Raw genomic sequence first — 18352 nt, 5'->3', positions numbered from 1 at the left:
TCACACAATAGACTAGAACAATCTTTTGCAGACCAAAGGCAATGCTCTTGACTTCACCCTTGATTTGACAGAAACAATTACAATTGACACTAAAGGTGAGATTATGTATCATATCAACATTATCACTGTAAAAAAGATGGCTATGAATTTGGTATTATTATTGGCACAAGTTAAATATGTTGTACTTTTAGGTGTCATTGATTATTGGTTTAAATAGTATGAGGTCATAAATGCATTTGTTGTGCAAGCGTGTCAGGCATGTCACCCGTTTCCTCTCAGGCTCATTTCATTATTTGTTCAGGACTGTAAAACCGTGTGTTAGATCTTATTGCATGTTTCCCCAGTCTTTTTGCTTTCTGACCTTCTGTTTTTGATGGGAGGGTGGGCTTCGTCTTTTCTGGTTTTCGTGGCTCTGCATACTTTTTCACTGAATTCAGTGCTAAAGTGCAAGTGCTCCTACTATAAATTGTGTTATGATTGGTTCTCCATGATTGGCATATTTCATTTACTGGTAAGTCCCCAGTAGAGTGCACTGCATGTGGCCAGGGCCTATTTATCAACTGCTACTAATGGGCCTGCCGCACTGATTGTGCCACCCACACAAGTAGCCTTTCAAATGTGTCTCAGACCTGCCACTGCAGTGTCTGCACATGCAGATTTTAACTGCCATGTCGAACTGGCAAGTGCACCCACTTGCCAGGCCTAAACCCTCCCTTTTGTCACATATACGTCCCCCCGAAGGTAGGCCAAGGCCTCCCCATGGGCAGGCTGCGGTGTATTTAAAAGGTAGGTCATGTAGTGGTGTGTTTTTACATGTCCTAATAGTGAAATACTGTGCATTTCATTGTTCATTATTGAAAGGCTATCTCTTCCATAGGTTGACATGGAGTCTACCTTGAAACATATTTCTAGTGCAGATTCCCTTAGGAAGATGATAGGAAGTTGGAGTTTGGATCTCTGAACTTATCATTTAAAAACACATCTTTTAGTGAATATGGTTTTTAAATTGTGTGTTTGAAAAATGCCACTTTTAGAAAGTGGGCATATCCCTGCTTAACCATTCTGTGCCTGCCTGTGGAATCCACGTCTGCGTAGCTGATAGCTGGGGCCTTCTGCATACACTAGTCTAGACAGTCGCACCAAGGGAGCTCAGGTGTGCCTCACATATCCTGATGACCCATCACAAGGCTGATGGACTTCCTGGGCTAAGAGTAGTAGGAGAGGTTGTCACTCCCACATGAGTCTATCCTCTTACAAAGAAGTCTCCACCCCCCTGGAAAATGTCTGGGGGCAGAGTAGGGAAGAGCATGACAGAACTGGATGTTGTGCACAACAAGGGCTTTCTTTGAAGTTTGCCAACTTCAAAAACCAGAACTGGTAGAAATATTGGGGCTCAGACCACACATCTTCAAAACTCTTTTGGACTAAGGGACCTGCCAAGAAGAAGAGCTGGGCGAGCTTACAATAGGAATACTGTCCTTTGCTGTTAGTTGATTTGTTGGGTTGGCCTGCAGTTGCTGCTCCAGTCTTGGGCAGTGAAAGAACTGTTCTGAACTTTCTGCAATTTATTGCCTGATTTTCTCCAAGGGCTTTAAGTCAAGCTTGCCTACTGTTGGAAGTCTCAGGAACATCAAAGACTTAAGGTTTGTCTGCCAACACCACAGGGAACTGTGTGTTTTGTGCAGCAACAGAAGAAAAACCACTACAACACCATCAACAAAGCAGCTGCGAGCTCCGTGACCTAAAGGCACTGCAGAGAGCATCACCCCGTTTCGCACTGCAACCCTGATCTCCCCAACATCACTGCCGGACACTGTTACCGAGCTGCTGCTTGCATCATGACCTGTGGGCAACGCACTTTGCATTGCCTCGCTTCACACTGCCGCCCTGGTATCAATAACAACGCTGCAACACGCCAACATTGAAGCTGCTGCCTGCACCGTGGCCTTTGGACACCGCTCGTAAGGTACACGAAGCATTGCCCCATTCCACACCGCAGTACTGGTCCATTGATGTTGATGTCAGTTAGTCTACGCCACTCTGCACCCGGGAGCCACGGCCCGAGTTTGAGTGGCCCAACACCACGAGGAAGTCTCCCCAGTGATCCTGACCTGGGATTTGGTGATCCCTGACATGCCTCTAGTCTTTCGACAATGCCTACAGCCCCTTTCTGGAGGATACCCCTGACCGGGAACGGACCGGTAAGAAAAATCAGATGCCAAAAGACACCCCTGCACCTGATGACCCACGGCCTTGGGTGGCCCCACTGATGGTCTCCCGGCATCCCACGACACCCCAACTTACCTCTCTGACTAGTGATCCCCTCTAGAAGATCTTCGTGCCCGAGCCTTCAGTGTTCTTTCAAACCGGAGAATCCCTTTTGAAAGTAACAGGGCACACAACGCCAAAACAGCAAATAAAATACAACTAAATAATATTGTTATACAAAACAAATTGGTCAGAGTTCAGTCTTTGAGTGTGTGAAATCATTTCTTGCCTGAGTGTGTAAATTAAATGCTTAACACTACCCTCTAATAAAGATTAACTGCTCGCCCACGGTACTACAAATAGAGAGTAAGGTAGTATCTTCTTTGACCTCGGCCTACCTTTGGGTTTCCACTAGACATTGTGCATACTATACCTTACTTTGGTATAGTATATTCAAAACCAGCTTCCTACTTTGGAGGATCAGCAGTGGGGTCTACAACTTTGCATTTGTTCGACTGACTTGGTCAACACCTGATCACACGTCAGAACTCATAAACTGTCTTTAGAATTCAGATTTTTTTGGATTGGCAATTTTTTTTCAAGTTCCCAAACGTCTTGTTAGGGCCTTGATTAAGTCCCTTTAGAATTTCAGAAAAAGAAAAACTCACCAAAGTTAGGGGTAAGAGGGTTTAGATTCTTTTTTAGAATGCCTCTTAACAAGAACCCAGCTATTAGTGAAAATATAACCAATAACATAGGAAACATGGTTGAGGAGCTCGACCTCACACCTTATCTCCACTTAGAATTTAGGGAGTTAAGGTCTCTATGTAAACTTAAAAACATTGCTATTACCACCCTCCAAACAAAGGCTCCAGGAGGTGTTGGCAGTGTATGCTAAGGACCACCTCTCTGAGCAAGGTGAACACCTCTCAGATGGGGAAAAGGATGGAGGGGATGAGGATAACTTTCAACGCCCCTCACTACCTAGGGAGAACAGGGTCCCTGTGCCCCTGACTCCAAGAATACAACTCACAGCACCTAGATCCCACACAGGTGGGTCAGGGGCTTCTGAGTTCATTGAAGTCAACCTCAATGAGGAGACCAAACTTTTAGTAAGGTTGGCCAAAAGATTAGACCTAGAGACCAGACTCCTGGCCCTAGAAAAAGAGAGAACAGAGAAGGGCCTAGCACCCATCAATGACGGCAGCAACTTAAATAGTAAGGACAGAAAGCAATCTTATGATCCTTAAAATCCCCAAAGGGATTGTCCCCGAATTTGATGAAGGTGATGACATCACCAAATGGTTAACAGCCTTTGAGAGGGCCTGTGAAATGAGGAAAGTGAAGAAGTCAAACTGGGGGCATTCCTTTGGGTAATGTTCACTGGTAACTGCAGGGACAGACTCCTGACCCTTACAGGGGCAGATGCTGGGTCTTATGACCCCATGAAGAACTCTCTTATTGAGAGCTTTGGGCTCACAACTGAGGAATATAGAATTAGATTCTGGGAGACTCGCAAAACCCAAAACTAGTCCTGGATTGACTTCGTAGACTACTCTGTTAAGACATTAGATGGATGGTTAACTGGAAATAATCTGCATGATTGCACTGGACTTTACAATCTTTGTTATGAAAGAACATATTTTGAATAATTGCACTAATGAGAAGTTGCATCAACATCTGGTAGACTCAGGTCTACTTTCTCCCCAAGAACTGGGAAAGAAGGCTGGGTCAAGACTAAGGTAACAAAAACAGCCACTGGGGGGAACGAAAGAAAGGGGTTACAAAACCCTTCCCAGGGGAAAGAGGGTGAGAACCTCAAAGACAAAATACAAGAGTCTTTAACAGGTCTCTAAAACCTGCTCAGGAAGGTGGGTCCCAAAACTCTTCCCGGTCCAATGGTAGGTACAAAGGGAAGAACTTTGATCCCCAGAAGGTCTGATGTTTCAACTGTAAGAAGTTGGGACTCTTAACTGAAAATGCTACTTGTCCTAGCAAGAAGCCCCCTATTCCTCCTCCAGTGAGTACTGGTGTATCCAAACTCTCATCATGGGATCAACAGTGTGCCCAGAGCAAATCAAGGTTCTCACTGAAGCAGTTTTAGTCAATGAGGGTGAAGTTGAGTTTGCCTCTTTAGCTGTGTGACCACCCAACACAAAGAAGTATTTGCAATACCCTTGGATAAATGGGACTAGAACAGAAGCCCAGAGGGATACAGGTGCTAGTGCCACCATGGTTAGAGACACACTGGTTTCCCCAGACCAACCCTTGATTCGAAAGTCATATCTAGTCACCCACGCTGACAGTGCTACTACTAACCATGCCATGGCTATGGTAACATTAGACTGGGGGGGTTTACAGGCCCGAAACAGGTACTGCTGCCTGTCTGGTTGGAAATGACCTCGAGACCTCAGCGTGGGCTGTGGTAGAATTAGAAACCCATGCAGAAATGCTGTACATCCATGAGATTGTGCGTGTCAAGACTAGAGCCCAGAGCTGAAAACAGGGTGAAAAATAAGTATTGGAGCCTGAAAGAATGGCCCGACCTTCCAAGAGAAAAGGTAAGAAGACTGGGGAACCAGGTTCTTGTCAGCAAAAGATTCAGGATCCCTCTCCTCAGGGAGTGGAGTTGCCAGCCCCATTGAACTTGACCCTTACCAGGTTGAGGTCTTAGGCCCAGGGGGGCCCACTAGGGATGAGCTGTGCCTTGGACAGCAGACCTGTCCAACTCTTAAAGGCCTGAGGCACCAAGCTGCTACACAGGAAAAAGAAGATGTTAGTGGGATCCACAGAGTCTATTGGAAGGAAGGGCTCCTGTATACTGAGGCCAGAGATCCCAGCCCTGGAGCGACTAGGAGTGGTAGTGCCTCAAATTTACAGAGAGTTTTTACTCACATTGGCTCATGACATCCCCCTAGCTGGGCATCTCGGCAAAACTTGGGAACGGTTTGTCAAACAATTCTACTGGCCCGGTGGTCCTAGAAAGTAAAGGAGTTTGTGAGCTCCTGTGTCACCTGTCAAGCCAGAGTACATTGGCACCTAGTTCTTTGACACTTCACCTATGCCACAGATATATATGCACCACACACTGGTGGCTTGATCCAACGGCCCTATTCGGAACCGCCATAACCCTGTTTTCTTTTTTCTTCCTTCTTTCTCCTTCCGTCTCACTTTTACTCCTCGTACAGGCTATCACTCAGACATAAACTCTTGTGTCCTGATGATAATCCACCAACTCTAGCGGGTATTGAAACTTTGTCGACTTTTGCATCTTGACTCTAAACTGGCTCATTTGAATCTCGGTGGAGCATAAGATGTTTTTTCTACTGTGACTGATTGACTATGTATTTACTGACAAAGTCACCATGCATATAAATGATTGAGGTCTGGAAATCTGTTGACTTCCAACCTTTTAACCATGCAATTTCGCAGATGCTTTTGCTTTTTTCCAATTACTGTGTATTTAATAAATGTATTACATCTCCATTGGGAGAATCGCACTGGGTTGGGAGAATATGAACACAGAACTGTGGTACTGTGTACCGCTGTTCTAAACTATTTTGTAGGGACCACTGTCTCTTATAATACCTGTCAAGCCAGTGGCAAAACAGGTGGACTCCCAAAGCCCCCCTTAATTGCACTACCAGCAGTTGGGGTTCCCTCTCATAGTGTAGGTGTGGACATAGTGGGTCCACTTGAACCTCTCACAGCCTCAGGAAACCAGTTTATACTGGTGGTAGTGTATCATGCCACCAGGTATTCTGAAGCAATTCCCTTTAGGACTACTATGGCTCCTACAGTAACCAAGGCCCTCATTAGTGTCTTCACCAGGGTATGGTTTCCTAAGGAGGTGGTGCCAGACAGGGGGTCAAACTTCATGTCTGCATACCTCAAACACATGTGGAATTAGTGTGGAGTGCAGTACAAGTTTACTACATCCTATCATCCTCAAACCAATGGTCTTGATGAAAGGTTTAACAAGCCATTGAAGGGCATGATCATGAGGCTCCCTGAAAAACTCAAAAGGAGATGTCCTCTTGCCATGCTTGCTTTTCGCCTACAGGAAGGTGAATCAGAAGGGATTAGGGTTTTCCCCCTTTGAACTTCTGTTTGGCCACTCTGTTAGGGGACCACTCTGTCTTGCTAAAGAGGGTTGGGAGAAGCCTCACCAAGAACTCAAACAGGATATTGTGGACTATGTACTAGGCCTAAGGACCAGAATGTCAGAGTACATGGAAAAAGCTTCCAAAAATCTTGAGGCCAGCCAGGAGCTCCACAAACACTGGTATGACCAAAAAGCTGCACTGGTGGAATTGTAACCAGTGCAAAAGGTGTGGGTTTTGGAGCCTGTGACCCCAAGGGCCCTCCAGGACAAATGGAGGGGCCCTTACCCCATCATAGAGAAGAAACATGAGGTCACCTTCTTGGTGGACCTGGCCACAAGCAGGACACCCAAAAGGGCGATACATGTGAACCGCTTAAAAGCTTTTCCATGACAAGTCTGACACAAACATGTTGATGGTTACTGGTGCGGATCAGGAGACAGAGAGTGAACCTCTCCCTGACGTCTTCTCTTACAGCCCCCAAGATGGATTAGTGGATGGAGTTGTCTATTCAGACACCCTTACTACTCAACAGCAGGATGACAGTAAGCAAGTCTTACAGCAGTATGCTAAGCTCTTCTCCTTGACCCTTGGCCAGACAAACTGGTGTACCCGTGATGTGGACACTGGTGACAGTGTCCCTGTCAAAAACAAAATCTATTGACGGTCTGATCAAGTTAAGGAGAGCATCAAAACTGAGGTCAGCAAGATGCTGGAGTTAGGGGTTATTAAACCCTCTGAGACCCCCTGGTCCAGCCCAGTGGTCTTGATCCCCAAACCACATCCACAGGGTGGAAAGAGAGAAATTGAGATTTGTGTGGACTACAGAGGTCTCAACTCTGTCTCCAAGACAGATGCCCACCTCATACCCAGGGCTGATGAGTTGATAAATAAACTGGGTGCATCTAAATTCCTTAGTACCTTTGACTTAACTACAGGGTACTGGCAGATTGGCATGGCCCCAGGAGCCAAAGAAAAAACAGCATTCTCCACACCTGATGGGCATTATCAGTTTACTGTTATGCCCTTTAGTTTAAAGAATGCCCCTGCCACCTTCTAAAGGTTGGGGAACCAAGTCCTTACTGAATTGGAGGCCTTTAGTGCAGTATATCTTGATGAGATTGCTGCTTTAGCTCCACTTGGCAAGATCACACAATCTACCTGGAGAAGGTGTTAAAAGCCCTGCGAACTGCAGGCCTAACTATAAAGGCATCCACATGCCAGATAGTGAGGGGCACAGTTGTATACTTGGGCCACTATGCCAGTGAAGGCCAAGTGCAATCTCTACAGCCCAAGACCCAGGTTATTCTGGGCTGGGAGGCTCCTATAACCCAGACCCAAGTCAGGGCATTCCTTGGCTTGACTGATTACTATAGGAGGTTTGTGTAGGGGTATGGATCCATTATAACATCCCTCACAGAACTCACCTCCAAGAAAATGCCCAAAAAGGTCAACTGGACAGTTAGCTGCCAATAGTCTTTTGACACACTGAAAGAGGTAATGTGCTCAGCACCAATTCTCAAACATCCAGACTACACCAAGCAGTTCATTGTGCAGACTGATGCCTCTGAGCTAGGGTTAGGGGCGGTCCTATATCAGACCAATTATGATGGCCAAGAGCAGCCTGTTGCTTTTATAAGCAGTAAGTTACTCCCCAAGGAGCACCATTGGAGTAAGATTGATAGGTAGGCCTTTGCTGTGGTTTGGTCCCTGAAAAAGTTGAGACCATACTTGTTTGGTACTCCCTTTACAGTTCAAACTGACCACAGACCCCTCAAATGGCTAATGCAAATGAAAGGAGAAAACCCCAAACATTTGAGGTTGTCTATCTCCCTACAGGGAATAGACTTTACAGTGGAACATAGACCTGGGACTGCCCATGCCAATGCAGATAGACTTTCCAGGGTCTCCCACTTAGACAATGAAGACTCTCTAGGCAAAGTGCCCCTTTTTGCGTGGTTGCCCCCCCCCCCCCCACACTTTTTGCTTGATGTTGATGCTCTTCGACTGAGTGTGCCCTGGGTTCCTGCCAACCAGGTGCCCGAGGCCTATGTTCTTTCCCTGAAACTATACTTTGTACTCCCTAATTGGCACCTCCCTGGCCACATGTAAGTCTCTTGTAAAAGGTACCATTGGTACCAAGGGCCCTGTGTCCAGGGAAGGCCTCTGAGGACTGCAGCACATATGTGCCACCTTTAAAGGGCCTGTACCCTAACACATGCACACTGCCATTGCAGGCTTCGTGTTTTGGTGCAGAGAAAAGAGAAGAGTCTACAGGGCACACATTCTTGTATGCCATGCCAACAGCCACTGCCTCTGGTATAGGTAAGCCACCCCTTTAGCAGTGTGCACTATATCATTGTGAGGGTACATGGTCAGGAGCCCCATACCCCTACAGTGCCTACGTCTATTCTTGCAAAAAACAATTTGATGGACAGAATGTAGATCAATGTCTTACATTCACCCCAGTACAATGATCTGGGCCTAAATCCATCGTTTTTTGCACTCCACACCACCCTGGGTTAGATACTGGCTTTATGCAAATCAGCTCTGACCCTGTGCCCCATGGGAACAGTCCAGTCCGAACTACACAGCCATATCTTTCCCAGACCGGAATCAAGCATCCGAGGACCGGACCAGTTTCGAGGTAACACCTCTCATCAGCCCGGCTAGCTTGACTCCTGTGGTGTGGAGGCTCTGGGACCCACGGCTGGGCTACCCCAGTACACTGAGGGAAAAAATTACAAAAAACAATTTGATGGACAGAATGTAGATCAATGTCTTACATTCACCCCAGTACAATGATCTGGGCCTAAATCCATCGTTTTTTGCACTCCACACCACCCTGGGTTAGAAACTGGCTTTATGCAAATCAGCTCTGACCCTGTGCCCCATGGGAACAGTACAGTCCGAACTACACAGCCATATCTTTCCCAGACCGGAATCAAGCATCCGAGGACCGGACCGGTTTCGAGGTAACACCTCTCATCAGCCCGGCTAGCTTGACTCCTGTGGTGTGGAGGCTCTGGGACCCATGGCTGGGCTACCCCAGTACACTGAGGGAGAAAATTACAAAAAACAATTTGATGGACAGAATGTAGATCAATGTCTTACATTCACCCCAGTACAATGATCTTGGCCTAAATCCATCGTTTTTTGCACTCCACACCACCCTGGGTTAGATACTGGCTTAATGCAAATCAGCTCTGACCCTGTGCCCCATGGGAACAGTCCAGTCCAAACTACACAGCAATATCTTTCCGATACCGGAATCAAGCATCCGAGGACCGGACCAGTTTCGAGGTAACACCTCTCATCAGCCCGGCTAGCTTGACTCCTGTGGTGTGGAGGCTCTGGGACCCACGGCTGGGCTACCCCAGTACACTGAGGGAAAAAATTACAAAAAACAATTTGATGGACAGAATGTAGATCAATGTCTTACATTCACCCCAGTACAATGATCTGGGCCTAAATCCATCGTTTTTTGCACTCCACACCACCCTGGGTTAGATACTGGCTTTATGCAAATCAGCTCTGACCCTGTGCCCCATGGGAACAGTCCAGTCCGAACTACACAGCCATATCTTTCCCAGACCGGAATCAAGCATCCGAGGACCGGACCGGTTTCGAGGTAACACCTTTGATCCACATTCTGTCCATCAAATTGTTTTTTGTAATTTCCTCCCTGAGTGTACTGGGGTAGCTCAGACGTGGGTCCCAGAGCCTCCACACCACTGGAGTCAAGCTAGCCGGGCTGATGAGAGGTGTTACCGCGAAACCGGTCCGGTCCTCGGATGCTTGATTCCGGTCTGGGAAAGATATGGCTGTTGTAGTTCGGACTGGACTGTTCCCATGGGGCACAGGGTCAGAGCTGATTTGCATAAAGCCATTATCTGACCCAGGGTGGTGTGGAGTGCAAAAAACGATGGATTTAGGCCAAGATCATTGTACTGGGGTGAATGTAAGACATTGATCTACATTCTGTCCATCAAATTGTTTTTTGTAATTTACGTCTATTCTTGGGCATTGCAAGTGCAGTAAAGCCATAAAGAGTATATGGTGAGGGAGTTTGTCATAAAAAACTCCACAGTATCATAATGGCTTTACTGAAATCTGGGAAGTTTGCTATCAAATTTTTCAGCACATTAAACCCACACTGATACTAGTGTGGGATTTAATAAAAAAAGGCACTTGGAGGGCATCTTAGAGATGCCCCATGAAAAACCACCTAACTCTAGTGTCCTGGCTGACTGGCTGCTCGCCAGCTGCCACCCCCACTGGGCCCCTGGGTCGAGAGCCTCCCGCTCTTGGGGTCCTGAAACAAAGCACATCCAGGGCTTACGTGCCAAGCCTCCTCCACTAGGATGGGCAGGGTCCACCAAGGGGAAGCTTCAAAAGCTTGCCACATTTGTGAGCTGACCTCAGCCTTTTCCTGCTCCCAGCAACTGGCCCCCACCGGTTCTGACCCCCACTTTGGACAGGAGAATCGACGTGAAAAACTAAGACAGGAAGAGAGGTGTGCCCACCTTGACAACTCCACCCCTGAAGTGGGGGAGGTGAGATGAAGAACAACTCTCAGCCCGCCATCCTATAGATGGGGGACACAGCCAACCAGAGAGAGTCTAATGCCCCCCTCCCAATGGAGGGTGGCATAATACGGGGTGTACCCACCCCAAGGAAGGGACCAATTGGTCCAAACCTGTACATACCTGAAACGCCCCTAAATCTAATATTTAGGGGCAACCTCAAACCTTACCTCCCACCAGCCTGTCCCGACCTCCACCTGCTCCAGCAGAATCCAAGTGTGTCCTGCAGCCTGCAGCAACCCAGAACCCGGAGGGCCTGCCCTGCCTTCCCCAACCAGACTTGGTCTCCCGTGAGCACTGGATTTGCTAACCAACAGACTCTGGCTCTTGCCAAATCGTCGAGTCTGCACCACTCTGCACCCGACGCTTATGGCCCAAGTGGGCCAACACCACTAGGAGGTCTCCCCGGTGATCCTGACCTGGGATCTGGTGATCACTGACCTGCCCCAAGTCTCCCGATGACGCATGCAGCCCATTTCTGGAGGATCCCCCTGACCGCGACCAGAGCCGGTAAGAAAAATCTGGCATCAAAAGACACCTCTGCACCCGATGCCCCATGGCCTTGGGTGGCCCCACCTACGGTGTCCCGGCATCCCACTACATCCCAATTTACCTCTCCAACCAGTGGTCGCCTCCAGAAGATCTTCACATCCGAGCCTGCAGTGTTTGTTCAAACCAGAGAATCCCCATTGCAAGTAATAACTCACCCAACGCCAAAACAGCACCCTGCACCCCGCCACCGTAGGGCCGCTGTGGGTGCACCTTGGGTGCTAATTTGAACCCCCTTTTGCCCTGAGCTTAAGTCCAGGAGCTTTGCTCCCTCAACCTTGTAGCCTGCTTGTGAGCAGCCACCAACCGGAGACCCCCTTTGGATAACATTGGGCCTCAGCACTCTGCACCCGGCCACCCTAGTGCAGCTGAAGGTGCTCTTGGAGTGCATCCTTGACCCTGGGGGAACCCTTCCTCTAACCCCAGAAGACCAACTCCTAAAACTAAGTGCTTCCCTGTAAACAGATAACTTCATTTCCTTTCATAGGATTGCATTGACTGCTTTCCTGTGAAAAAAGAATCTAAGTGTGGAGTTGGAAAATTTTATGAAACCTTAAGAAAATGTGTACTGATTTAATTACCTTATATTTAGGAAATGTTCCAGTGTGATATCCAGGCATATCACACTGAGAAGAAAAAGTAAAGTGAAGACTAATCCAGAAAGTAATCATACAGTAACTACAAAGTAACTGAAAAGTAATTTCAACAATTCCTGAATAATTGACCTACCTGTATGCAAACCAAGTACATACAACTGCATTTAACTGTATTGTTTCCGCAAGGTATTATTTCACTTACCTGCACCAGGCCTGGCTTGGTTCTAGAAATAAAATAAAAACTAAATAATATTTTTATACAAAATAAATTGGTCAGAGTTCAGTCTTTGAGTGTATGAAATTATTTCTTGCCTGAGTGTGCACAATACATGCTTAACACTACCCTCTGCCTTACTGCTCGCCCACACTACCACAAATAGAGAGTAAGGTATTATCTACTTTTACCTCTGCTTACCTTTGGGTTTCCATTGTACTCTGTGCGCAGTATACCTTACTTTGGTATAGTAACGATCCTACCTCATTTCCTCAACACCCGGCCGTCCCTGACACCTCTCCAGCGGCTGCACTGTCAATTAAGGAAGCGTAGTCTTCCCAGCGGCGGAATAAGCAGATCATCGCTTGAAGAGAAACTGATGCGGTGAGGAGTAAGCGGAGGTTGTTTAAAAAAAAAGAAGGGACTTAAATTAAATGAAGCGAGAAAACTAATTAATTATACGCGCTTGTGTATTTAAAACACAGCGTATTTCTCTCGCGCTCGTATTTCTCTCGCGCTCGCTTTCTCGCGCTGAGAGTAAAGAAAAATGGATACATGTTTCAATGACGCGAACATTGCGTGTCAACAAGAGAAAGCTTAGCCTCGTTATGAAAATAACTCAGCCTCTCTTTCAAAGCATTGGAACGCGCAGAACGCGCGAATGAGCATTGTCGAGTCTGGTGCTTTGTGACGTCTGATCGTTCCAAGATAGGAACATTACAGTAAAATTTGTACAAAGTAAGCATTGTCAAGTGCAAAAGAATCCAAAAAAGAACGTTGTTCACAATAAGAAGAAAGAGAGCATTGTGGAGCACAAGGGAATTTATACAAGGAGAAGATTCTTTATAAGAAGAATACTATAAGCACTTCTAATAGACCCATGAATTGTGACATCATTAAAAAAAAAGGAAATCTTAGTTAAAAGGAAGTTCTTCTCTTCAAAAAAAATTTTTTGTATAAATAACACTGATAGTAGCAATTTTTTTTAAGAATTGCTAGAATAACATATTAGAAAGAATTATTTTTTTTTAAAAAAAAGAAAAGTTCAATTTTGTGCTTATTTTGACAAAAAGGAAAAATGCAGAATGTAACACAACCTGCTTTCTTCTTAACAAGCCCAGGTGAGCCAAACGTAAAATGGCAGAAATGGAAAAAGATCTTTGCTAATTATGCAAGAGTATGCGGCACAAATTTAAGTGCAGAAAGGAAACATTCATTGCTCTTACATTGTCTAGGAGGAGAAGGCCAAGACGTATTAGAACATTTACCTGATCTCACTGCGGCAGAACAAAGGAATTTAAACGAATACGAAATAGTAATTGAACAATTAGACCGACACTATCTTCCTAGACTGAGCACGATAATGGAAAGATATCATTTCGGATTAAGGGGACAAAAGAAAGATGAATCAGTTGAGGAATATGTGTCTGCACTAAGGAAGTTGGCCTCATCTTGCAAATTTGGACAGACTTTAGATGAGAGAATAAGAGATCAATTTGTGTTGAAGTGCGCTCATGACAGTATTCGGAAGGAACTTTGGCTAAAAGATGAACCACAACTAGATGAAGTTCTTGTGATAGCGAAACAGGATGAGCACATGACAAAATGTGTTGATGAGTTGAAAGAAGAAAAACAAAAAATGGATGAACCGGAAAAAAAAAGGGAAACTAAAGTAGAAGAAGTTGTGTGCCAGGTCAAGAAAGAAGAAAAATCATCTGGAGAGAAAAATGAAAATGGAACGAATAATTCCAATACTAACTTTAATCCTTCTAATAAATTTTCATGTTTTAGGTGTGGAAATAATGGGCATTTAGCTAATTCACCAAATTGCCCAGCTTTGAAGTCAATATGTAACAACTGTGGTAGAAGAGGTCATTTCTCTAAATGTTGTAGGACTAGAACTGGTAAGAGAGATAATGTATATAAGAAATGGTCTCAACCGCAGGTTAAGACTGTGACTTTCCAAGTGAATGGTGGTCCTTTAGAACATACCTCACATTTGGTAAAAGTCCATCATGCCATGATTGAGTTTAAATTTGATTCATGTTCTCAGATCACCATGATTGACCAAGGATTATTACGCAAAACCTTTGGAGATAATGTCAAACTTTTCAAAAGTGACATAATACCCTTAGGTTATGGTGAAAAGCCTATTAAAATATATGGATATTTCACAGCCACTCTTGAATTGGGTAGTCGCATCATTCCAGGTAAAATTTATGTGACTAACTTTGGTGATGCCCTGATTAGCTGGAGAGATCAGCGAGATTTAGGAGTAACACTTGATCCTAATGCCACACCTCAGGTGCAAATACAACAAGTAGAGAATTTGTCAGAAATGTTTTCAGGAAAGTTTCCAAATGTGTTTAAAGAAAAGTTAGGACGTTTAAAGGATTATAAACACTGCATAAGATTAAAAAAGAATGCGATACCTATTGTAGCAAAAGTAAGGAGGATTCCCTTAGCTGAACAGGAACAAGTGCAGAAAGAGATAGAAAAATTAATTGATAATGACACTATAGAACCAGTAGAAGCTACAGAATGGTTAGCTCCAATTGTTATTGCTAAGAAGTAGGGGTGGGCGGCCCGCTACGCTCCGTGCACGGAGTGTGCGTAGTGCCGCCTACTCCGCATTTTGCGGAGCGGGCGTAGCCAGGCGGCACTACGCACGCTCCGCAGACGGAGCGTAGCTGGCCGCCACCCGCCTCCCTCCCGCCCTCCCTAAATACTTTAAATAAAAGAATCAAATAATTTAAAATGCACTTACCTTGCCCGCCGCTGCCCGCCGCGTCCCCGGGGCTCGCTATCTTCCGTCTTCCGTCTTCTTTACTAATGCGCATGCGCGGGCGGCCGCGCATGTGCATTTTCTCGTGAGAAATGCGCATGCGCGGCCGCCCGCGCATGCGCATTAGTAAAGAAGACGGAAGATAGCGAGCCCCGGGGACGCGGCGGGCAAGGTAAGTGCATTTTAAATTATTTGACTCCTTTAATTTAAAGTATTTAGGGAGGGCGGGAGGGAGGCGGGGCTGGCGGCCAGTGGTGTTTGCGGAGTGGATCTACGCGGAGTGCGGAGGTGGGCGTAGTTTCTCGCCCACTTCGCGTAGCTCCGCGAAGCCCCACTCCGCCCAGGGTTACTAAGAAGCCTACTGGCGAAATTCGTCTATGTATTGATTTGAGGGCATTGAATAAGGAAGTAATCGTAGACAGATTTCCGTTACCCAACATTGATGAGATCATAGGGACATTAGAGGGAGCGAAGTACTTTACCACTTTAGACCTAGCTTCCGCATACCACCAAGTGGAGTTAGATCCCGCATGCCAAGATCTGACTGCTTTCATTACTCCTATGGGAACCTTTAAATTTAAAAGGATGCCATTCGGATTAATATCAGCAGCCTCTGTATTTCAACGAATTATGACTCACATATTAAAAGGTCTCTCTGGAGTAAAATGCTATCAAGATGATTTACTAATTTATGGTGCCAACATGCAAGAACATAATGAACGTGTGTGTGAGGTGTTGAAGAGGTTGTCAGATTCTGGGTTGTCTCTTAAGAAAGAAAAGTGCAAGTTTGGTTTGGAGGAAGTGAACTATCTTGGTCACTGTATTAGAAGTCAAGGTGTCTTTCCTAAGTCCGAGTTGGTTACATCAATCGATAACATGGTTGAGCCGGCAAATAAAGATGAGTTGTTATCATTTCTTGGAATGGTTGAGTTTTATGGCAAATTCATTCTACATTTTGCGGACAAGACCAAGAATATGAGGAGGCTCACCGCTAAAAATGTGATGTTTGAGTGGTCAGTTGACTGTAAAATTTCTTCTAGCATTAGAAGATGGATAATATCCTTACAGGAGTTTGATTTTGAGGTGCAATATTTGCCTGGCGTATCAAATAAGGCAGCAGATTGTTTTTCAAGGCTTGTCAAAGGAAATGATCCGTGCAATGATGAGGTAAATATAGAGGAGGATGATTTTCTTGATGTTTGTGAGGTCACTGAGGGTGTTGTTGGGAAAGATGAGTGGAAAGAAGAATTACATAAAGATGAAGAGCTATGTAAGGTAATATCTTTGATGAGGGATAATAAGCGTTTAGACAAACCATGGTCATTGGTTTCACATGAATTATCATTGACAGATGATCTTCTGACACGAGGTTTGAGACTAATCCCTCCCAATACTTTAAGGAAAAGATTGTTGTTACATGCACACTCTGGGCATCAGGGTATAGTAAAAACTAAGGAAATGTTGCGCTCCCAGTTTTGGTGGCCTGGCATGGATTTGGAGACAGAACGGATGGTAAGAGAGTGTGTAGAATGTTGTGCAAGTGACAAAATTCTGAAAACTAGACAGATGCCAATGGTTTGTAGAGCCTTACCTAATCACCCTTGGGATGAATTAGCCATCGACATCTTGGGTCCTCTATCTGGTGTTTCTGACACCCCTTATTTAATAGTTTTGGTCGACCTATATTCCCGTTGGATTGAAGTGTGTGCTGTCAGTGAGATAACTTCAGGGTCTATTATTAAGTTTTTATCTGAAATATTTATGAGAGAAAGTTTTCCAAATAGTATTTTGTCAGACAATGGCCCCCAGTTTTGTTCTGCGCAATTTGATGCCTAGCTCACTAAATGTGGCATTTCACACAAGCTGTCCTCTTTGTATCACCCAGAAACTAATGGGGCAGTGGAGAGAGTTAATAAAACACTAAAAGAATGTATCCAACTTGCCAGAGTCACTGGTTTAAATTGGAAAGATGCTCTTAGAGAAAGGATTGAGGCCTACCGGAGCTCCCCTCACTCTACCACTGGAAAATCTCCCTTTGAGTTATTCAAAGGAAGAGCACCCAACACAATGTTGTGTCCTGGTTGGATGAATCTAAACAAAGGGTTTGTTGACAATCACATTGGTGTATGGAGAGAGAGGGAGTTAGAGAAGCAAGCATGTAGAAAGGCTTACTTTGACAAAAAAAAATGTGTTCGTTTTCAGAAAATCAACGTAGGTGATTTCGTAAAAATAAAGGCACCTGTTGGGAGACGTTCATGGTCTAAGTATACAAATGTCAGACCTGTTATCAAAGTGTTTGATAATGCCATAAAGACACAAGATGGTCGGATCTGTAATAAAAGTAGAGTTGTTGTGGTTAGATCGAGAAATGTTTCTCAAGATGGTTCTGATAATGCTTGTGAATCCTCTCTTTCATCCAGACTCCCTTTGTCCCGTCTCAACAATACTGTTTCTCCTCGCATGAGAAGTCAGAGATTACGAAGGGCACCTGCTTATATGAAAGATTATGTTTGATCCTTTTGTTTTCACTTTAAAGTGTATCCTTACCATATTTACCTTTTTTCCTCATTTCCGTCATTGTTTTTATTGTTATTGTATAAGAGGGAGATGTGTAATGTATTGCCTTGCTCAATAGTACTTGATTCCTCACGGAATGTAGATTTCTCTTGTCATACCATTCTTAGAATACTATGTGATTCTGATATGTCAGTTATTGCTTGGCTGTTGGTGGATGAGGCTAATAAACAGATCCTGATCCTTTCATCTGAATACAGAACCTGATTGATTATAATTATTTACTAATTTCACAAGTATATACAGAGCCAGATTCCTCCAAAAACTGTCTAGAAAGTGTGAGCCTTGTGCTCTTCAGGATAAGTGGTATGGGCCTTTTGAGGTAGTGGAGAGCAAGAGTGATGTCACCTATCTGGTGAACTTGCAGACTCCAAGGAATCCTTTGAGGGTCCTCCATGTGAACTGCCTCAAACCTCACTTTGAGAGGTCTGAAGCAAGTATGCTCTTGGCAACAGATGATGGGGTGGAAGAGGAGAGATAACCTCTCCCTGTCCTCCTGCCTGTCAAGGAGCAAGACAGGTCAGTGGAAGGTGTGAACCTCTCCCCTACACTGACCCCGGAGCAGCAGTGTAGCTGTTGACAGCTGTTGGAGCAGTTTGCCACGCTGCTAACCCTGACCCCAGGTGTCATCCACTAGTGTACCCATGATGTGGACAGGGGTGACATTCCTCCTGTAAAGCACAACATTTACAGATTGACTGACAGGACTTTCAGTGGGCTCAACGCCGTCACCAGGA

General features: G+C 45.2%; 1 protein-coding gene across 1 annotated transcript in view; it reads left to right on the top strand.

Moving 5' to 3' along the window:
• LOC147673689 (intelectin-1-like) overlaps positions 1 to 18352 on the top strand; it is a 197341-nt gene that overhangs the window by 165002 nt on the left and 13987 nt on the right. The window lies entirely within an intron of this gene.

Source organism: Lissotriton vulgaris, chromosome 12, assembly GCF_964263255.1.
Source record: "Lissotriton vulgaris chromosome 12, aLisVul1.2, whole genome shotgun sequence".
In the NCBI taxonomy this organism is placed as follows: domain Eukaryota; kingdom Metazoa; phylum Chordata; class Amphibia; order Caudata; family Salamandridae; genus Lissotriton; species Lissotriton vulgaris.
This window is presented reverse-complemented; position numbering and strand designations above follow the sequence as displayed.